The 23,619-nt window shown below is 40.7% G+C and overlaps 1 protein-coding gene across 1 annotated transcript in view; it reads right to left on the bottom strand.

Moving 5' to 3' along the window:
* CCDC68 (coiled-coil domain containing 68) overlaps positions 1-23,619 on the bottom strand; it is a 95,399-nt gene that overhangs the window by 70,953 nt on the left and 827 nt on the right. The window lies entirely within an intron of this gene.

Here is a 23,619-nt window from a genome sequence, read left to right as displayed (position 1 = left end):
TAGTTGAGACACATACAAAAAAATTATTTACTATTGATCTGAAATTCTAATTTCACTGGGTGTTCTGCAGTTTTGTTTGCTACATCTGCCAATTCTACGTTAGAACAGTGGGTCTCAACCCAGACTGTAAATGAATTAAATTCATCTGGTGTGGTACCTAAGCATTGGGATATATATATATATTTGAAGTCCTCAAATTATTGTAATGTGCAGCTGCATAAGACAGCATTAAAATAACGCTTTTAAAACTTCTACATGCATTCAGATCATCTGGAGGTGTTGGAAAAATGCAGATTCTGATTCAGTAATTTCGGGGGTGGGGCCTGATGTTGAGCATTTTTAACAAATTCCCAGGTGACATTGTTGCTTCTGGTCTGGGAAGCACATTTTGGGGAGTACGTGATAGGGATTGCAGAGATGAGAGCCCTGACATCTGTTAAAATGCCACAAGACCATACAAAGCAGAGGAGAATATGATGCAAATCTTAAGTACCATGAGAGTGGTTCAAAGTACTGTGCAAATCTCCAAAAAAGGAGAAACTACATTTGGTACGGGAGGAAATGTTCATGGAGAAGGTGGCATTTAGAGTCTTTAAAAAAAAAAAAAAAGTTGTATTACCTTAAAAAATATGATTGTGGTATTTTTGCAAGAGACAATTGGCTATGCAGGTGTTGCCATAGCAAAAAAAATGCAAACATGAGGCATTGACTTTGTGCCCAGACAGCAGGCAGGGGCTAGCAGAGCAGCAAGGAGGCTGATGGCGGGGTCTGGAAGAGCAGGGGGGGAAACAGCTGTAGGAAGCTGGCAGGATGCTGCCCAGACCCATGTTTTGTGGCAGTTAAACAGGTGGGCAACCCGGGCCTGGAAGACAGCTTGGAGGATAAAACATGTGTCTAATGAACTTACTGCTCTGATTAAGGAGATGGGAACAATTTCTGTCTCGGTTCTCCAACAAACTACCCGAACATTTAGTAGCTTAAAATAACAGTTCTCATGATCTGATTCTTTAGGTCACTCATGAGGACTTCAGCTGGAGGCTTGCTGAGGACTGGGAGGGCTGGCCTCTCTCCCGGTCAGCTTTCACCCTCTAAAACTCTAGACCCGATTTCGTCACATGGTGGCAGCAATGTTCTAAGAGGGGCGGGTCCCAGTGGAGAAGCTTTTTTCAAGCCTCTGCTTCTGTCATATTTACGAATGCCCCCTTCGTCAAGAAAATCACAAGATCAAGCACAAGGTCAATGCAGGAGGGACCCCACAGAGGCATGAGTACCAAGAGTGAAGATTCACGGTCAGCCTTTACTGGAGTGATTTACCCCAGGTGGTAATTTATTGACTAGAGACCAGGATGTCAGTAAGGAAATAGTAAGAATTAAAACTGAAGAAGTAGACTGCTGTGACCTTTGGGAGGCCTAAAACTCCATGGTGAGGAACATACACGGCATTCACCAGATCAGAGGTGAACACTGAATGTTTGGACAGCAAGACCCCCATTGTCTTTGGCCAGGATAATTCTTTAAGTTGGAGAATCAGGAAGCATGAAAAAGTAACTGTGCCCTAAGCAGAGCTGACTGGATTAATGAACTGGAAAAAGATCATGGAGTCAAAGGAAAAGCTGGACGACCAGGTCTCAGGAAGAAGAGAAACCCAGAGAGCTTTCCTAGGGATCTAGGAGCAGGACCCCTGGAAGCATCTCCAATGCACTGATGTTACTGTCAGTCATCTAAAGATGTTTTTGGTTTTCTCCACTCGAGGTTCAAATTTCTAAGAGAAAGAAAACTCTGATCTCTATTTATCCGTGGTTCATCATTTGGCCAGCATTGGGAAGAGCATCTCAGTCAGCAGTCCGGTCACATAGCCCACTGATAGGCAGAAGACTTGGGAAGGGGCCCCAGCTCCGCAACTCAACCCCGATCCCAAATCAACCCAATCCCAATGCTGACTAGTTCAACACTCCTTCTTGCCATTTAGGGCCTTCTTGTTACTAAGACTGTGCTCAATAATATAGCCCTATCTTTCTGTCTTCTAATCCTATTTCCTCTTATGGTTTTTCCCTTCAATCTTACCCTCAGCACTCATATGTGGCACAATTTTCCTGGCTCCCGCCTGACAACGGTATGGATTATTTTTGTGAATTCAGCTGACAGGATCTACATGGTTCGTACAGGTTGGTTCAGGAAACCCTCCGTGCACCCCCATTCCCTTCATCCTCCCCCTCGCTCACCCTCTGTATCAAACCTACTCCTACCAGGTCCCACAGATCTTCAAGTACGAACGGGACAACCTGCGTAAGACTGTCATTCAGGACGACTAACCTGGCAGCAATGGACACAGCAGATTGGAGGCCGTGGGCTAGCTGGGAGCTTTCTGCAAAACGGAAGAGCCTGAACTTGGACTGAACGGGAAATGCGGATGAAGCGGGAAGGGGCTGGGGAGAAACAGAAGACAGGCAAGACTGCCATCGGCGGTGGGCGTTGGGCTCTGGGGGGGATCACTAGTGATCACTGCAGTCTTGCCTCAAAGCATTCAGGAGTGAGAAGAGGAAAGAAATCGAGGCAGGAAATGTTTGACGACTCTTTAAAGAATTTTTTTGGTGAAAACATTGGTAGTGGGGTCCAACAAGTTGGCTAGAGTGGCATAATCACAAAACAATAGTATGTAGATTCTTTAAACATTTTACTTCAACTTAAAATGTTACGTGTATGTTTATTCATCAATATTTTGAGGTCAGGCAAGGCTCAGGTCTTCGGTAGGTGGCTGACCTCTGATGAATCATTTGGGGCATCTCAGCTCTAAAAAAACACACTCAAATGGGCATGGTCTAAAATGTGCAAATTCAGATCTTTTAAAGAAAAGCAAGGACTTAAACAGACTTGTGAGACAATGTCAGTGTAGGATCTTCTAGACTTTAACTGTTGGTGCTGATGCATTAATTTTCTTACCTACACCATTTTGAGAGGAAACGTTTTCTTAACAATGACGGAGTTTTAGAATATAAGTGAGGTTCAGTGGGGGTAGAGTCTGGAGCCAACGACCAAGAATTCTTGAGACGTCTTTGGTGCAAAATGGTGGTTTATTAAAGCACGGAGACAGGACCTAGGGACAGAAAAAGCAGCCACTCCGTGGTTGTGAGGGGTGGCTGATTAGATACTATGGGGTTGCGGGAGGTAAGGGAAAGGGAGGGTTTGAAAGAACTTTCTTACGCTAAAGAGGACCTACAGGATACCATAGGCCTTGCCATTGTCAAGTTAAGGTTGCTTTTCCTTTTAGTAAGGCCTTACAGTAAGATAGTTGAGAGCTTCCTAAAGGAATGTCATGTTCCTGCTATCCCACACCCTTATTGATGAGTTTTAGGTGAGAAGAAATTTAGCTTTATTTACATTTCCCCTCTGCCTCAGCCTCCCTCAATTTTATGGAGAGGGGGATGATGTCAGGGATTCAAGAACTGAGTGACGGGTCTCTGGAAGTCAGGCTATTGATAAGAAAGCTTCTTCCTTGTAAATCACTAGGACATCTGTAAACTGAGGGAGACTCAGGTCCCGCAGAATTGCGATCTCGACAAGCTAACTATTTGCTTTTCCTTTAGGGCAGCCAGGAGTGCCTGAGGAATGTCACATATATCCCATGGGGGCCTGGTGGCGGCTGGATGTCAGCTTCTGCTTGGTCCTCTGTTTGCCTTCTGTTCCCTCATCACCTACATTTTTTTTTTTTTTTTAGCAACTCACTTGAGTCTTTTCAAAGCATTCAGCTTATTTTTCGTAAAAACAACCACTCATTTTTTGGGTACTCCATCTGTTTATAAAATACTTAAATAAATTACAAACCCAACATGTCGAATAGAACTGACATACACAGGTTTGGGAAAAAATGTAGTACTTAATAATCGTGCAATTCACTAACATGAGTAGAGTGTCTGCAAGTTCGAGAGCGTTCCCTCCCCAGCTGCCAGTATCCAGAGACAGCGAGCATGACTCCTAGAGTTTACCAGCTGCCAGTATCCAGAGACAGCGAGCATGACTCCTCCATACCAATGGAATGGACCTGAAAGCTTTAATTCTGGGAGTCGTTCGGTGAGGATCAGATGAAGAATTTCTGTGCAGATTCTGTGCTGGCCTGAAGGCTACCAACAAGATGGTAGTGCCACATGTTTACTGAGGATGTGAAAGGTCGGTCATTAATTAGTTATTAAACAATGTGGGGTTTGTTGGTTTGGTTTTACATGCACAAGCCCTTTATTTAGTAGAGTAAAATTCCGGTGGGTACTATGGGTAAACTTTTATTTCTGATTGCCACTAGCTTGCTTTCCCAGCATTGCTAAATGTATTACGATTGTTTGTTCATTGTCTGTTTTCCTACTAGAACCTATGAACCATCGTGAGGGCGGAGACAATGTCTGTTCGGATCACCACTGAATTCCTAAGGCCTTTCCCAGGAAGGCAGTACATATTTGTTTAATGAACAATGATATGCCTTGTTCTCGCTAAGACTAAGTTTCCAGCTCTCTGAAATTACAACTTAACTTTTTAAACGATTTTATTTATTTATTTGGCAGACAGAGATCACAAGTAGGCAGAGGCAGGCAGAGAGAGAGAGGAGGAAGCAGCTCCCTGCTGAGCAGAGAGCCCGCTGTGGGGCTCGATCCCAGGACCCTGGGATCATGACCTGAACTGAAGGCAGAAGCTTAACTCACTGAGCCACCCAGGTGCCCCCATTACAACTCTAAATAACTTCTAAACCATTCACGTACAGATCCTGTGTTCTTTGCCAAACAAACAGATAAACCCCTACTATATACCATTAGAAAATATTAATATATTATCACAAGTGACTTTCAATATAATTGGAGGGTTATGGTCGATGACTCTCCCTCAATAGTATGTGTTGTGATCAGTATACCTCCTTTTCCACCATGGATCGTAGCACCATCACTAACAATAGCAAAAGCATGTGGAGGCAGAGAAAACTAAGGCCATCCCACCTCAAGTTTAGCTGATGTGGGAAACAGAGGCAGGAGAAAATCACTAAAATTCCCCACCTACTGACAAGCCCTTGAAACAGACAGAGTGGTTCTCCCCTGGGGACTCAACTGCCTCCACCTTGAGGTTTTGCTAAGGACAATCCTAGCCTGACCGACCTCCTGCTCCAACAGGTCCAACCAGGATCCTGTAAGTCTACTTTAGGAAACTTTATCTCTAAATCGCCAAGATAGTGTCAAGAATCATTCCCAAGCATATGGCCCACTGATATACATCTAAAGGGTCTTACGAAAAGATTTTTATTATTGGTAATAAATAACCTTTCTCCCAACAATAGCTAGCCCCTCAAGGTCCCGGAGACCTTGCTTCTAAAATTCCTTAGAGACTTAGGCCATCTCTAATCCCCTTTGTCCTGATCCATAACCGAGTCCACCCCTACTCTGCCTTTAAAAACACTGACTGTAATCTGGTTTGGGGTCCAAGTCCCTACTCCGCTGCACCAGGTATACTTGGACCCAATCTTAAGCTTGTCAAATAAACCCTCGTGTGATAGCGTCGGTGCTTGGCTCCTTGGTGGTCTCTCGGACACGAAAACTTGGGCATAACAAGCAATTTTATTTTATTTTATTTTATTTTTTTAAGATTTTATTTATTTATTTGACAGACAGAGATCACAAGTAGGCAGAGAGGCAGGCAGAGAGAGAGAGGAAGGGAAACAGGCTCCCTGCTGAGCAGAGAGCCCAACGCGGGGCTTGATCCCAGGACCTTGAGATCATGACCTGAGCCAAAGGCAGAGGCTTAACCCACTGAGCCACCCAAGCTCCCCATAACAAGCAATTTTAAATGTTGCTTAAAAATTTGAGTTTGAGAATGCTAATTTGATAATAGGCTGGAGGTTAATTTCCTTGAGGCAACAGTCAGAGAATTCATGACTATTTCAATGAAAAAGAGAAGACTTGCCATATGTAGAGGATATATGATTATTTTATTCCAGGCAGGGGGATTTCAGAAGCAACGCCCACAGGCAGGACTCATTCAGGATCTTACTAGTTAATATCAACCATCCCCCATCTATTAAAGGCTTTACAGTAAATATAAGTAAGTGATCCAGTGTGCATGGCACCCCAAGGACTCGGGAATGTATTCAAATACGCAATATTGAAAGTAATAGAAAGTAATATGCATTATTGACGCATTCCATCATACAAAGATTTCCTAAATTGTGTCCTTATAATGGTTTGGTTGGGTAATTGTGTTGCACATATGACCTGAAGTCCGTCTTCAGGATGGAGTTCTTTGATGCCGGTTGCCATCACTGGGAATGTTTTCTCCCTCACTGACAAAATCTTGTTTCCGTTTACCCACCCCTCTCTCACTGATAGCTGCTTCCAAAGCCTCACTGAGGCTATATTCACCTACTTCTTCCTTGCTCCTTCCTTTCCTCTGCCTCTCCAACTAAACATGCGACAAAGAAATAGCAAAAGAAAGTAAAATGGAAGTTCATTTTAGAGAGATTACTTTGATAGTTGTGAAAAATGCCAGCCTGTTTCACCCCCCAGGCAGTCCCATGTGCTGTTGATGACTTTGGGATCTGCATCAATACTTGGATCTAAACATAAAATCCACAAGTGAAGAAACTTTTCTCCCTTTGTCTCTCTGAGTTGCTAATGTCAGGGCAAATGAACAGAAGGGCATGCAACTGAAATTTTTTGAATCACAGAGATAAACATCCAAATTCTTCATCCTTTGACAGGTAGCCAACAAGTTAGAACACTTAAAGATCAAATAAATAAGAGCCTAAGAATAGGAAATAGGTAAATCCTAGAGTATAATAGTTAATATTAAATTCCTCTTACGATACAAGGATAATCAATTCAAACATGAATTTAAAATATGTTCTTTTTAAAACAAGAAGCCACTAGTGGAGCATTTTCCATTCAAATAATAACTGTAGCCAGTCCATCTTTGTTTGTGGCAACAACATTCTTAATTATGTGTAAGGTGAACATAGTCTCTCAGGATTCCAGTTACAAATTTATGCAGTGAGGATGGTAAATATGACAACATGTCGCCACCTAGTGGACATTTCATAAAATTTCCAGACATCCGGTTCCCGGACACAGTTACTTAGGATCATAAAATGTTGGGTCTGTGGGGAACTTCGACACGATTCTAGACAACCCTCTTGTTTGACACCATCACCTTCGACTCCAGATTCATCAGAATTTGGATTGTAAAGTTGAGAATCAAAGTCAGTTGAGAGAAATGCCTAACGTTTATTGAGCACCTTCTTTGTGCAAAGATTTACCTAGATTATCTCTTACCATCGTTACAGCAGCCCCGTTACTATACTAAGCCCTCTTTTTACAGATTAAGAAATCAGTGCATAAAAGTAAGTGACTCCCCCAAGCACCTGGTCCCAAGCTGTGGAGCTGTGGCTTGAATGCAAAGCCCAGATCATCGTGTGAACAGAGGTGACTCGGTTTATCATGAGCAAATGAAGGGGATTGGACCTAATTTGATAAAACATGGCATCTTGGGGGCTAATTTCACACTCTTTATTGAATGTATATGATACCTGAAGTAGCTCGGCTTCCAAAAAAAGGAAACAAGAGGACCTCAAGCCACATGTCCCCTGTGTTGGAATAAGGAAGCCCACTTCCTCCCTACTCCTCCAGACAGAGCACTGTCCACTGCCAGAATTCAAATTTGAGTGAATTCAAATCCACTTTTTTAAGGGCTGAAACACTGTTATCTGGGACAGTAACCCAGAAGCTGTGGATATGTGATCAGTTAAGCCATTTCTCCTAGTCGTTTCTGAGCCTAACCAGCATCTCTTGCTGGGTTAGAAGTGAGGAAGAGAGGGGCACCGGGGTGGCTCCGTCGATTGGGCAACTGCCTTCAGCACAGGTCATGATCCCAGAGTCCCAGGATCGAGTCCCACATTGGGTTCCCTCCTCAGCAGGGAGTCTGCTTCTCCCTCTGACCTTATCCCCTCTCATGCTCTCAGAAGTGAGAAAGTGTTGAATCTCAGACCTAGTAAACAAGGAATTGTCTGAAACACTGGAGATGGAATTTGCATGTCGAGCAAAGGATATAGATGACTTCTCTCCACTGCTCCCGCCCAACACTTGTCCAGAGCTTTACTTACAGGATTTGGTTATATTCTATTGAATATTTCAGTCTATTCACTAACCTCTTACTTGTCTCCATCACCCCCACTGCTGCCTCATAAAGGTGTCTAAAAGCAAGAAATGGCATTAAAAAAAAAATCTCTGGACCCTCTGGTACTTAGCACATTGCCAGGCTCACAGTGTTTACTCAGGAAATATTTGCTGGATAGATGAAATAAGTTTAGTATATCTAAAATTAAGAGCCTAACTGTACAATTTGACAGTAAATTGATTTATTCAACTCTGTTGTTACCCTGCAGTTGAAATGATGATGTAGGGGGTGCTTTGAAAGATTTTGTATTGATTGGTCATTTGCGTCCCCAAACAAAATTCATAATTTGGAAGTCATAACTGAGCCCATCAGGATGAGAAACAATCATACCATGTATGCAGAGTTTGGGTCAATATAATGGAGATGTCATTTAAAATATAAATAAAAGTAAACAGATATTGAAAATCGCCATCCTTCTAGAATATCAGAAATCTATGGGTTTCTGGGTTTGCTTAAATAATTTGAGAGTGAATCTAGTTTTTCCACTGAATCCAGAAAGCTAGATCTGGTTTTACCTGGGACAGCATATTTCTACTTGAAGGGCTAGCAGAAGGTTCAGCCCTAACTTTCCAAAATGGAACTAACTCCATCCTTCTCACAAGTCTTTCCAGTTCAAGTAAGGGCAACCCCATCCTTTCAGTTTCTCCCGGCCAAAGCCTCACAGTCATCCTGACTCCATCTCCTCTCCCATGTTACATCCCATCCACCAACAAATCCTTCTGGCTCTACCTTTAATATACACCAAGAATCTACCCGCTTCTTCTCACGCTGGCTGCCAGCACTGAGCCAGGCCACCAGCCATCACTAGGAATCCTGCAGTAGGTGCCTAACGGGTCTTCTGTGCCCCCCACCCCACACGAGCATCTGGCCTCACCTAGCTAATGGCTGAGTCTGATTATGAACAACTTTAAGCTCACCACCCTCCAAAAGCTCCCATTTGTTCCCCAAGTACAGCAAAGTTCTCATAATGGCCTTTGAAACTTGAACAGTGTTGCCTCCTACTACCTCTCTGACCTCTTCTTACTGCTCTTCAACATCCAGCTCATTCCCAGTCACCATGGCCTCTTGCTGCTCTTTACCCATTGGCAAGAGACCATGGAGGGCCTTTGCTGTAGCAGCTGCTTGGACCTTCTCCCTTGGATCTCCTCCCACGTCACCTATCGATCACCTCTGAATCTCACCTTGAAACTCTAACTGCCCCCCCACCTTCCCTGTGGCACCACCAAATGCCCCTTTCCTTACTCTACTTTTTCTCTCTTTCCACTGTCGTGTACCACTTTTCAGCCTATCATATCCCTCACTTAATATATTTGTTGATTATTACATCTTCTCCTCCACTAGGATGGAAGCTCAACAAGTAGAGGGAGTTTTTAAGTTTTGTTCATGGACATTGTTTCAATGTCCAAAATAGTGTTGGCATATAGGAGCTGCTGAATAAATACTTGTTGCATAAATGGATAGATCTGCCCATCTCTTCAAGACATTTTTTTAAAGGTTTTATTTATTTATTTGACACACAGAGAGAGTGAGCAAAAGGGGAGCGGCAGAGGCAGAAGGAGAAGTAGGCTGAGCAGGGAGCCCAATGTGGGGCTTGATCCCAGGAATCTGGGATCATGACCTGAGCTGAAGGCAGACGCTTAACTGACTGAGCCACCCAGGTGTCCCTCTTTGAGACATTTTAATAGATTCCAATGTCATTATATCTCATATAGGAATTGTACCGCATTTAGTTGATTTCATTTTGTTTTATTTCCCCCAATTTACCTGAGTATAGTATAGTTGGTATGGCCCACTTATAAAATATACTCATGTCTCTTTTAGTATTTTCCTCATTGATCATTTGAGGCTCCCATCCCCCCAGAAAGCTCTGGCCTTTGAGCAGGAAGCATAGAATCTCTACCTTTTGTCCCCCTCAACTTGCCAAAAAACCTCTTCCATTTTATCAGTCCAAAAGAGGCCAGTTCTGCTTCCTAGTAACAAACAGGCTTCCCAGCAAGAACCAACAAGTCCAAGGAATACGAGTCTGGTGGCCCCCAGTACAGATGTGTCAGAGGGGACCTTAAAGAGCTATAGCTGAATGAACACCAGTCCCACTTTCCACAGCTGCAGTGAACCCTCTGTGACAGTGACCTGTCACCACAGTAATACAGTGTAACATACAGCCTCAAGCCTTCGGGCCATAAAACAATGAGCATTTTGGGGGCTCACAAAGGGTGTTCACAGGGCTCAGTCAACATGGTCTGGGCTCTGCTGATCTTGGCTGATCAACACACATTTGCGATCATATGTTTAGTTTGGCTTTAGCTGGGATGATGGAGCAACTCAGCTCTGGTACTGTATCTGGTTTAGCAGGCTCACCCAGGCATGGGCACTTGGCGACAGAAGAGGAACAAGAGTAGAGCAAATGGGAACATGCCAGGCCTCCTAAGGCCCAGACTTGGAACTGGCACACCATTATTTCTGCTGTATTCAATTGGCCAAAGCAAGTTGCAGCATCAGCTCAAACTTAAGGAGAGGGGAAGTGGAGTTTACCTCTGCTAAAAGTACAAAACCCGTGGGCAAAGGGCATGAGTTCAGAAAGGGGTTGAGCATATTTGGGGCCATTAACACCATCTATGATACCCTTCCTGGCCCATGCTCTGCACAGAACCGAATCGTAAGCCATACTCAGGCTCCAGGGTTCAAGTCCCTGAGCCACCGTGTCCCAAATCTCTACACTATTCAAGCAGGTCTAGGTTCAATGGGCCTAGAGCTTTAGCCAATTACTGCATCAGAATCAACTGTGCTCTGAAATTTGATACCACTCTAATTTAATGAAGCAACTAACATTTTGATTACCTAAGGCAAATTAAATTTAAGGGATAAATAGATGAAGAAACAGAAATTTTATAAAGCACCACTCTATGCCTAGATGCATACTGGAGGCTGGGGGAAGGATGCAGACACTGTCATCACTAGGCTGTAATTCTCTAATGACCTCAGCATGGGATACACAAATTATGAAGAGTGGAGGAAAGATTTTAAGACAGCAAGCAGGGCAGAAGGTGGTGGAACTGAACACAATCAGGCTAAAACAAAACAACCATATTTGTTTTGTTCATATTTTTCAGCCCATGACACAAAACGGGGGTGTACACATGTGCCACATAAAATTCACCATTGCCACCCTTTCCTCCCAGTTTCCTTGGGTTTCTCCTCAATAATTTCTTTTCCTTCGAAGCCTGCCCTTATCACATACTTTAAATAGATTTCCGTTCTATGAGACGAGTGTAGAATGACGGTGACCTAAAGAGTATGATTTACTTTGGTGTTGAACCACCGAGTCAATGAATCTGGGTACAGAAAGGTAGGATAGAGGCCTGGCTCTTGAGAGACTCATAATATAGTTGGACTAGCACGCATGAATTCACAGTAAGCAGGACAAGACAGACTGGATTTGGAACTAAATCCAATGGTGTAGACAAGGAGCTCTAGGGAGACCAGCTACAATTAGGAAGACACAGTTCCTGCCCTGAAAATTAGCCACTGCCCCAATGGATTTTGGAATTACGACGCTAATAAGTCATGTCTAAGACCCTAGATGAAACCACCACTTCTTCATGAAGCTTTCCTTGACTTGTTTCTGCAACCTCAGAAATTACTGTGCACCAAATTCTTGGAACATTCAGAATCTGTACCACATAATTGAACACCTAATTGTATTTTTTTTAGTAACACTTGCTGTTTTTTTCAGGATGGTTAGTCTTCCACTCCTACCAGATTGCAAACCCGCTAAGGCCTGGGAACATATGTGTCTGCATAGAATTGAATGAGACCTTCGAGATCATTCTGTATAATCTTTTCATCTCTACAGCTGGGAAAATCAAGGACTGACAAGTTCTGACTTGCCCAAACTCATACAGCCAATAGTGTTTAGGAGACTCCTTAAAATTCCATTTGTCTTTATCTCCCCTTGATTGGTAAGGAAAGGATAGTGGGTGGAATGCTCCAAGAGCTTTGTCATATGGTACATCATTTTCTTTACACTTTGGGCACTAGGAGTAGTAAAAGGCATAACCCTATACTTTGGGTGTAGAAGTAAACCTTGGAATCAGATGGTGTTCGTCTCCAAATGTGTTCTTCCTTTCCAAAGTTGTTTGGAGTATGCTAGGCCCTTTGCATTTCCATTTTTCAAAAGTGGCTTGCCAATTTTTGCTAAAAAGGTTGTTGGGATTTTGGTTGAAATTGCATTGAATCTATATGTGAACGTAGGATGAACTGCCATCTTAACATTATTGTGCCTTCCAACCAATGGACATGAGATATTTCTCCATTTATCTAGGTCATCTTAAATCACTCATAGTGATGCATGGTAATGTTACTTTAATTTCAATTTTTGCTTTTTGATTACTAGAAAATCAAAATAGAACTAAATTTTGAGTTGATTTTGGGCCCTGCCATCCTACAAATCCCACTTACTAGTTTTGGTGTCTTTAGTTTTATAAATTTCAGAGAGTATTCTCCATAGATGAGCACATTATCTGCATACAAGGTTGCCTTTCAAATCTGGATGCCTTTCATTTGATTTGTTTTTCTTCTTGTATTCTGCTGGCTACAGCCTTTAAAACAATGTTGAAGTGGTAAAAGTGGACATCCTTTTCTTTTTCTTGATCTTAGAGGAAATGGGTCTAATCTTTCATCTCTAAACATGATGTCACTTGTAACATTTCTGTGGATGTTCCTTATCAATTTAAGGAAATTCATCACTTTGAGGAAGCTACCATCCAATGCCCTGTGAATCATAAGATTTTTTTTTTTGTCTGGCTGATGGGGAGCAGGTCCTATTTCTGACCTTGAGTGGGTTCTCCGCCCTCTCCCATTAAACATGTATAGCCCAATATCAAGTTGAGGGAATTCTCTTCTATCCCCAGGTTGCAAAGCATTCTTATGAATAAATTTTGTCTAATGCTTTTTTGGAATTTCTTGTTAGGATCATGTGGTTTTTCTTGTTTGGTGTTATCACGTAGTAGATTACATTGACTGATTTTTATGTATTCTTTTTATGAAAAGAAAGCAGCTCCATCATAGGAAAAGATTCTGAAACCTCATTCAGGCTCCTCAGACAACAAGCGGACAATTGATGAATGAGCCTGAATGGCATATAAGAAGTGGACTAGCCATTCAGCCACTCAGGTACCATGAAGTTGCCATTCAGTCCCTCAGCGGTGATGTATTCACCGAACACGTGATGCTTTTGCCTGGCTCCTTGCAGCCACCTTGCTGGTTACTTTTGCTTATGAAATTATGACAAATGCAGTGATGCTGGGAGAAAGGCCTCTGAGCCTCCAGTGTTGTGCAACTTGAAGTTCATTACATTTTTATGTTATTAAAAAAATTACCCTCTTATCAGGGAAAAAAAAACCGAATCTGATAGACAAACTCCAGGCCACTGAGTATATTGAAGAATAGAGCTCCCATTTCTTCTGGGTAAATTTATCCTTTCTCTCTCAGTTTGGACCCCATTGAGTGTGATTGATCTAAAGAAATGTGTTTTCTTTTGAACTGTAGAGTGTTAACAAGATATTGGCATAGGGATCATTTCTGCCTATATCACCCATTCCTCCCTAACCCCACATGCCATTCCTTATGTCCCTTGCAGAGAAACCAATGAGTAGGGAGAGATGCATTCTTGGTATCTGTCCTGGAATTTAGTATCATTGGTGACTAGGTGTCATTAAGATATCGCTTCCAGGGCTTTATGCTGCTTTATTACAGTTTACATTCTTTCAAATTTTTCTTGGAATCTACCTTTTAATGCTACCACTATTCCACTGGGGAGATATGTAACATACTTCAAATGATTAATAAAAAGATTTTTGGGACTTAACCCATTTGTAAGTTGGAGACCATCTGAGGATTGTGATCATACTAATACTAATACATATAAGCCCCATATGCATTTAACAATAAGTGAAGGCATTTGAGAAGGCAACGAAAAAAGAAACTCAGTTTTCCTGGGCAACAAAACAAAAATTATAGGAAAAAAATCTGACTGCTCTTGAACTCTCTGAGACAGCTCACGTTGAAATGGATTCTGGCAAGGCCATTATGGGGGTAATTGTCCAAGAGAATGTTTTCTTACAGAGGAAATTAGAGAGAGGGAAAACATTATTAAAAGTAAAAATTTGAAGATTTTTGCCAGAATGTGTAGCAGCTATTGTATCCTCTTATGGGATTAACAACTAAATTGAATTTTACTTAGATTTTGAACTGAGTTCCAAGTTGAAGAACCTTTGAGAAGGAGGGAAAAAAAGGCAGAGGGATTCAAGATGTTTTTTGATACAGTGAAACCAACCCCCACGCCCAATCACATGTTTTACAAAGTTACAAAAAAAGGTAAAATGAGGGGTTTTATTGCTTATATTAAATGAAAGATCAAAATGTTTTGATTGATGCCTTAGAAAAAAATCTGGTCATGATTCTGCACCAAAATCCACCATATGTACATGATTCTACAAGTTAGATATGACAAGATATGAAAAATATCTGTCACTAAATCTTATGATTCAACTCTGTGGCAAAATGGAAAATTGATTGACTGATCCAGGAATTGGATGTGTGTTTATGAGCATGTGTGTGTGTTTGTTGTGTGTGTTTGTTGTGTATGTGCTGTGTGAGTGCATGCTTTTCGAAAAGGAAGGGAGTAGCAAGATTCAAAACATTAATTTAAAAGAGAAGTTCTTGAGTATCTGCGTTATAGTAATGATTCATATTAATTAATATTGCCAAGCGGTCAGTTCACTTTTTGTTTGACTTACATACCTATAGTCCTTAGATTTTCTTTTAAACCTGTAGCTTTACTGATACCATAGCTTCTACCTCTCTGCAATAATTTAAAGGCATAGCGATTACATTCTGTCATGTAGATAGACGTTTTTGGACTAGACATGATGTGCATTCATTAACAGCTCATTTATTTACCATTATAAGTTTTTGCATAAGTGACTTTTCCAGAAAACCAAAATTAAATCCACAAAGTTTTAATTTTAACTATTTTAATGGAAAGGTCTCAACTTTCCTCATCTCTTAAATGATGAAGAGTGTGAGTAAGTGCCAGATAATTGTGAGAAAGGAATTCTATTACTTAGTGAGCATGAATTAGAATATAATGTACAATTTAAATGATATTTTTGCATGGCATTTGATGACATGGAAAATGCTTTCTCTGTAATGTTGAATGGAAAAAGAAAGATGTAAAGTCATATTCTGTATTACCCCAATAATTATCTACAGATAGAGTATGTACAGAAGAAAGTAGATCTTTTGATTTATCTTTTAAAGGTGGTTTACATGTAGAGTATTCATAGGAAAATATGGAACACCTCAAACTGGTAATATGGTTTTCTTTGAATGGAGAATTAAGGAAGATTATTTTTTTCTTCCTTTCTTTTATTTTTTAGATTTTCTACAATAACCTTTTTAAATAATCACTTTTTTAAAGATTGTTGGCAGTTTTAAAAAAATATATAATAAATACCCTATTTATCTCCTATTTAACAATGACTTACATATTAAGCAATGAATACATATCTTTTATATAATAAAAGCTCAGAGAATATTTATTCATTTTGGCACAAAAACATTCCTTCAAAAATTGGGAGAGCATTTTCATACACAGGCTACTCTTGAACTATTTCACTTAAGAGACAGCTTTTTTTGTAGTTTTCTTGGATAGGCTAAAATTTTCTATAAATATGTATTTATATATCACAGAGGTTAAGGGTTCTACTAGAAGATAGAATATAGGTAACTAACCGATCCTTCATCTACATTTTATGAAGTGAAGTAAGGACAAGCTATTTACAGATTTCAGTTAGAGTTAACCCTGGAGGATGTGCTATTCCAGCTCAAAATTTCTGCCAGAAGCTAGAAGTTGTCTGAATTGCAGCTGACATTCATCCTTGACTAGAAGACTCTAATTATTTCCGTGCTCCATACATGTTCTCAACTAACAGTTAAATCTCCTCTTCAATTCTCTAGATAATCAAAAGGTAACAAGAAAGAAAAGGAAGTCACCTTGGCTAAAATGCTGGATAGTGGCTTCCAATGTAGTTAGACTTAACCTTGAATATCATTGAGGAATGGATGATCAACAATGGCTCTGTTGTTATTTTTTTGGTTATGACTACTTAAAACATCCTTGAGTGGCCATTTGACCATGGTGCTGTTGGTTGTCTAGTCCTCACACCTGGAACCATACATCCTAAGTTATGGAAGGCAACACAAAAGGTGTGGTTATTAGAGTGGGTTCTGAAAGTAGAGCACATGGGTTCCTTTTTTTTTTTTTTTTCAAGATTTTATTTATTTACTTGCCAGAGATCACAGGTAGGCAAAGAGGCAGGCAGAGAGAGGGGAGGATGCAGGCTCCCTGCTGAGCAGAGAGCCCAATGCGGGGCTCGATCCCAGGACCCTGAGATCATGACCTGAGCCGAGGGCAGAGGCTTAACCCACTGAGCCACCCAGGTGCCCCACGTGGGTTCCTTTTAACAGGACATCTTGAGCAAGCTACTTCACCTCTCTGTTCCTTAATTTCCTCACTATAAAGAGACTAATTGAGAGTCAATCTCATAGGGCAATGGAGCAAATGAAATGGGATAATTCTATACTATACTCAACATAGTACTTAAGACATAGTAAGTATTCAAGGAATGTCATCATTATCATCATCATCACCATCATCATCATCATGAGCTTTTCTTTATGGTTAATAATTAACATAACTGTGCATGTAAATATTTATAAATTTTTTTTTAAAAAACAGTTTGGCAATTTCATTTTTTTAAATTTTTTTTAAAATTTTTAAATTTTTTAATTAACATATAATGTATGATTAACCACAAGGGTACAGGTCTGTGAATCGCCAGGTTTACACATCACAGAACTCACCATAGCACATAACCTCCCCAATGTCCATAACCCAACCACCCTCTCCCTCCACTTCTCCCCCGCAACAACCCTCAGTTTGTTTTGTGAGATTAAGAGTCTCTTATGGTTTGTCTCCCTCCTGATCCCATCTTGTTTCATTTTTCCTTTCCTACTCCCCAGACCCCCCACGTTGCCTCTCAACTTCCTCATATGAGGGAGATCATATAATAGTTGTCTTTCTCTGATTGACTTATTTTGCTCAGCATAATAACCTCTAGTTCCATCCATGTTGTCGCAAATCGCAAGATTTCATTTCTTTTGATGGCTGCATAGTATTCCATTGTATATATATACCACATCTTCTTTATCCATTCATCTTTTGAAGGACATCTAGGTTATTTCCATAGTTTGGCTATTGTGGACATTGCTGCTATAAACATTCGGGTGCACGTGCCCCTTCGGATCACTACATTTGTATCTTTAGGGTAAATACCTGGTAGTGCAATTGCTGGGTCATAGGGTAGCTCTAATGTCAACTTTTTAAGGAACCTCCATGCTGCTTTCCAGAGTGGCTGCACCAGCTTGCATTCCCACCAGCAGCGTAGGAGGGTTCCCCTTTTTCCACATCCTCACCAGCATCTGTCATTCCCTGACTTATTAATTTTAGCCATCTGACTGGTGTGAGGTGGTATCTCATTGTGGTTTTGATTTGTATTTCCCTGATGCCAAGTGATGTGGAGCACTTTTTCATGTGTCTGTTGGCCATCTGGATGTCTTCTTTGAAGAAATGTCTGTTCATGTCCTCTGTTAATTTCTTGATTGGATTATTTGTTCTTTGGGTGTTGAGTTTGATAAGTTCTTTATAGATTTTAGATACTAGCCCTTTATCTGATATGTTGTTTGCAAATATCTTCTCCCCTTCTGTCAGTTGTCTTTTGGTTTTGTTAACTGTTTCCTTTGCTCTGCAAAAGCTTTTGACCTTGATGAAGTCCCAGTAGTTCATTTTTGCCCTTGCTTCCCTTGCTTTTGGCGATGTTCCTAGGAAGAAGTTGCTGCGGCTGAGGTCAAAAAGGTTCCTGCCTGTGTTCTCCTCAAGGATTTTGATGGACTCCTTTCTCACATTGAGGTGCTTCATCCATTTTGAGTCTATTTTTGTGTGTGGTGTAAAGAAATGGTCCAGTTTCATATTTCTGCATGTGGCTGTCCAATTTTCCCAACACCATTTGTTGAAGAGACTGTCTTTTTCCCATTGGACATTCTTTACTGCTTTGTCAAAGATTAGTTGACCATAGAGTTGAGGGTCTATTTCTGGGCTCTCTATTCAGTTTCATTGGTCTATATGTCTGTTTTTGTGCCAGTACCATACTGTCTTGATGATGACAGCTTTGTAATAGAGCTTGAAGTCTGGAATTGTGATGCCACCAACTTTGGCTTTTTTCTTCAATATTCCTCTGGCTATTCGAGGTCTTTTCTGGTTCCATATAAATTTTAGGATTATCTGTTCCATTTCTTTGAAAAAAGTTGATAGTATTTTGATAGGGATTGCATTAAACTTGTAGATTGCTTTAGGTAGCATAGACATTTTCCCAATATTTGTTCTTCCAATCCAGGAGCATGGAACATTTTTCCATTTCTTTGTGTCTTCCTCAATTTCTTTCATGAGTACTTTGTAGTTTTCTGAGTAGATTCTTTGCCTCTTTGGTTAGGTTTATTCCTAGGTATCTTATGGTTTTGGGTGCAATTGTAAATGGGATTGACTCCTTAATTTCTCTTTCTTCTGTCTTGTTGTTGTTGTATAGAAATGCAACTGACTTCTGTGCATTGATTTTATATCCTGACAATTTACTGAATTCCTATACAAGTTCTAGCAGATTTGGAGTAGAGTCTTCTGGGTTTTCCAATATTTATGAATTCTTTATGTGCCAAAAGTGTTATGCGGTAACAGCAAGTCTGACTTGATAGTTCAGAACAGGGGTGGGCAAACTGTGACCCCCCCCAGGCTAAATCTGACCTATTGCCTCTTTTCATAAATAAAACATTACTAGGCCATAGCTAAACTCATTCATTTAAATATTATCTACAGTGTTTTGTATTATAGTGGTCAAATCGAATATTTACCACAGAGACTGCACAGCCAGAAAAACCCAAGATACTTACTATCTGGTACCTGACAGAAAAAGTTTGCCATATCCTCACCTAAACCATAAAGAAAATTCAAGAAATCAAGAAAGAATATAAGGGAGCTAAAGAACATACAATATTTAGAGAAATGCTAAAGAAATTCTCTTAGAGTATTACCTTGATTCACTAGTTTGCAAGCAAAATGGTACTAGCAACAGCTGTAGAAACAAGCGATCACCCAAGCAGAACAATTTCAAAGAATAAACCGTAGTTGGCTTATTTGCGGCAAGGGGAAGGATCCCACTGAAGGGGCATCCCACTGAAGGATAAGGAAGATCAAGGAAGTACAGACATTCATATTATCAACTAAGACAAACAAGGGATGCCATCTTCACACTGTATAGGTCTGTACTCCAAGGCAGTAATAAAATACAGAAATTAATCAGTCATGTTGTATACTATTACTAAAAACAAAACGTGTGCACACATAACTGCGGACATTTAACTGTAAGACAGCTAAGGTAGCAAAAATCGAGCCTAGAGAAGTCAGCCAAATCTATTTCTCTGATCAGCTGAAAGTAGATGTCAACCTCTTGGGAATTACATGAAGATAAACAAGAACACCCTGCCCATGCAGAGATAAAGATTGGATGATATTCTGTGCTGTGTTACCAAGCCTTTGGGAAGATGAAGGCAACAGCACCTTCCCAAGACAGAAAGTCCTATAAAACAGGCCAGAACTACTTCCATGAGGAAGAAATCCCTGACTCTGTGGGACAAATTTGCCAAATCTACAGAATCTCCTATCGTTTCCTCTGTATAGGGTTGGGCACCCATGGATGAAGGCACCAAATGCTAACTTCCGAATGAACCTCCATAGTCTGAGTCCATAATGTGTAAGTCTATAAGCCACATCAGTTACAATCCATACAAAATCTCCTCAGTTCTCAAAAGTTAGAGCAACCTCTCTCACACCTCAACCTGAGACAATAGTATAAGGCACAGGCTATTGAGTGACTGTCCGAACTCAACTTCTGAGGTCTCCTGACTCCTCATTCAAGTAGCCACACAAACCAAACTCCAAGTGGGCATGAAGTCCAAAATGTACATTCGTATGCAAAGGCTTTTCTTTTAGAACCTGAATTTCACACCGAAGGACTGACATAGCCCTTGGATAACATGGACTGTCTTCTCATCAACCTCTGGTAAAAGGCTACGTAGCAACTTGTCCTTTAAATTGAGCTAATGGAATCAAAGCAGACATATATCCCAGCTACTATCTCCAGGGAAAAAAATTCTTACCCATGTATTATGTCCCAATTTTGGAACCAATGGATACCTACTGAGACATTAAGTTCATCAGATTTATTCTGCACCGACACTCTGAATTGTGCAATTTCTTCATTGACACTGCTTTCATGGTTCCATCATCATTATGATACACTTGGGAGACAGACTGGGAACAGGAGATGGAAGCTCTGCTCTGTGGCACATATGGTTGGATACATCAAGAGCAGTGAGGGATGCAAGGTTGAAATTAACTCAGTTTAGTCTAAAACATCATTTCTATTGGAATCGGAGCAAGATGCATAAACTACCGTTTCTGAAGCCTTTTGTTGCTTCTTTTCAATCTGGGAGAAAATAATGATATATTCAATATTTCTTGAACTCCAGATATTTTAACAGTTTGCAAAAATGGTTGTTTAAACCCATAAGTAGGTATGGGGGGGAAGAAAGACTGGAAGGAAGGGAGTTCGCGAAAATGGTAGGATTTGTTTCCTTTGTGTGATGAAAATATTGATTTTTCTCCTCTATTTTCTTTACTTCAAAATTTTCCTGGTAAGTATATGCATTCTTATGTAGTGGAGAAAATGTATAATAAATTACATTGCATTCGTTTATCTAATTTCTTTTTGGAAAAAAAAAAGGAAAGAAAGAGAACATTAGTTTATTTCCTGATATGACAGATGGATGTCTGGGAACTGCATTTTAAAAATGATTTTAATAAATAAGAGTAGGCAAAATAATAACGTTTTTCTGGCATTTAAATTTAATATAAATGAGTAAAAAAGACACAGTCCTACCTTAACGAAATATTTCTGCCAAAAATCATTTTTATTTTTCGTATGGATAAATAAATGTTATCCTCCTAACTCCCTCCATTAATTCTACTTCTCCTTCCTTCCTGCCATTTTATCTCCTATTTTTCTGTCTCCTCATCTCCCCCTTTATTTGTTATCATATCAAACAACAAGTGCAGTTGTTCAAATACATAAGATAAAAGCACTTCTCTTTTGAGTTAACAGACTGCCATTTTGTACATTTATTTTCCATCTTGCTTCCTACTCAGAAATTACGTATGTGTGAATTGTTCTATATTGGTCATTAAAATGAGGTAGATATTGTTCTAATTTAAGAAATAGGTAATAACTAGGACATATTTGAAATTAATGAGAATTTTTTGATATGTCTCTATTACAAGTCAACATTTAAAAACACATTTCTCAACACATATACACTAAAATGTGTATTTTAGGGTGCTATAAGTACTATAAGTACAAAAATTGCTTGTGTCTAAAACAATTTGTACTTTTGCATTTGCAATTTTCTTGGCCTATTATAAACAAATGCACATTTTGTAGAGCACATTTAAATGCATTATTTCCGTACTTAAAAATGTACTCTTTAAAAAAGAGCATTAAAAGAAATGTTAATGTAGCCATTTTACTAATTTCACACAGGCAAAGGGTGAACCAGTTGAAGGTCGGGAATTCAAATAAAATATCCTGTGTTGACAAGATATGTGACCCTGCATTTTCAGTACAGCAGTGAATCAAACAGGGTATGCATGAGGCTACATAAAAATGAGTATTAGGAGACCAAGAAGACGTGCTACTGTATATAGCATTGTATGCTTCCAAGTCTGAGAAATCTGTATGCAAGTGGTGCCATTTATTTCTGTGGTCTTGGGATGTTTTCATTTACATTTAGACTTACTTTCTTCATCTCTAAGTGAGTATGAAAAACAATAGTCCCTTCTCTTAGGACTTTTGTAAAGGAAACAATTCACATGAAACATACCACATAGTAAGTAGTCAATGGAAATGCTCAGCCAAGGGCATCTGGCCACAGAGCTGGCTCAGGCACTGACTGCCCCTATTGGTCCGTGACCCACTCATTCATTCCACAGAGCAGAGCCCAGCTCTCTCTGGACCGGAACTGATTCTAGTGGCTTATCCACAATGCTAATTTCCCTGATTTTCCCAAGATATTCCAGTACAGCAGCATACATTAATATTGTTCCCACTGTATGCATAGCATCATGATAGAGCTTCTGCAGGAAAGAAATACACTGGGAGGGGGAAAAAAAATAATAGAGCTTAAAACTGGGAATCTTAATGCCAAAATTCTTCCGGGGCGCACTGGGCTTCCAAATTTTACCCCTCTACTTCTTACCTTATCTACGAATTCCCCATCTGGCCTTTTCAGTCGGAAATATTTAATCAGCTTACATGAAAGTTCAATTCTAAACACACACACACACACACACACACACACACACACAAAATCTGCCCGCCATTGAAACTTAGAATATGAATACTGCTCAGTATTTTGAGCAGAACTTGGCCACGCTGTTATTACATAGATCTGCCCTTAGCCCGACTGGTCTCTTCCTCTGCCGCAGAGGTAGCACACTACCTGTGTGAGACCAATCTTGTATTTGTGGGGTGAGGAGAAGAAGCCAGAACACAAGACATGCAGGGGGGCGGTGAGCAGACCCCTCTACAGAGTAGGTCTCACCCTGCTCTCCCGTGGGGCTGCTGGGCTCCCTGAGAGCCGTCTGTATTGGGAGATATTTTTCTGAGCTTGAGTCTGTGTTTCAGGATCCTGCCCTGGACCCCTCCCAAGCTGATGATGGTGGCTTATTCCTGCCAGTGACCGAGGGATGGAGGCCATGGTGAGTCCCCTCTGGAGTTACTTTCTAAACTCTCTCACCTTGACCTGAGGACCACCTGTCTGGATGTCTCTGTAGCGTCTCTTCCCCAGTTCCTGGGATGCTGGTACCCACTAGCTGACTTGTCTTGACTGTCACCCACTCCTTGCCATTCTACTCTTTGGCCACCAAATTGCCCCAAGTATTACCTGAATCTGTGTGTCACCTTAATCACCACCCTCCCCCACCCCCCCAACCCCCCGCAACCCCCCGCAACAGTGTGACGCTCTCCTGTGTCTCCAAATCACTTGGCCTCTACCGGATGCCTCCTGGCTTCGGCTCCCTCCTGACACGGAAGATCCAAGAACGCGCTTGCAGTTAAGGTTTTCAAGTCTGCAAGTGTCATGGTTGAGAAACAGGTAGAAGTCTTATGGCTTTGATTGTAAAGACTTCAAATTATA

The sequence above is a fragment of the Mustela erminea genome, chromosome 13 (assembly GCF_009829155.1).
Source record: "Mustela erminea isolate mMusErm1 chromosome 13, mMusErm1.Pri, whole genome shotgun sequence".
Classification (NCBI taxonomy): Eukaryota; Metazoa; Chordata; class Mammalia; order Carnivora; family Mustelidae; genus Mustela; species Mustela erminea.
The sequence above is the reverse complement of the archived record's forward strand: the minus strand, read 5'-3'. Positions and strand labels throughout refer to the sequence as shown.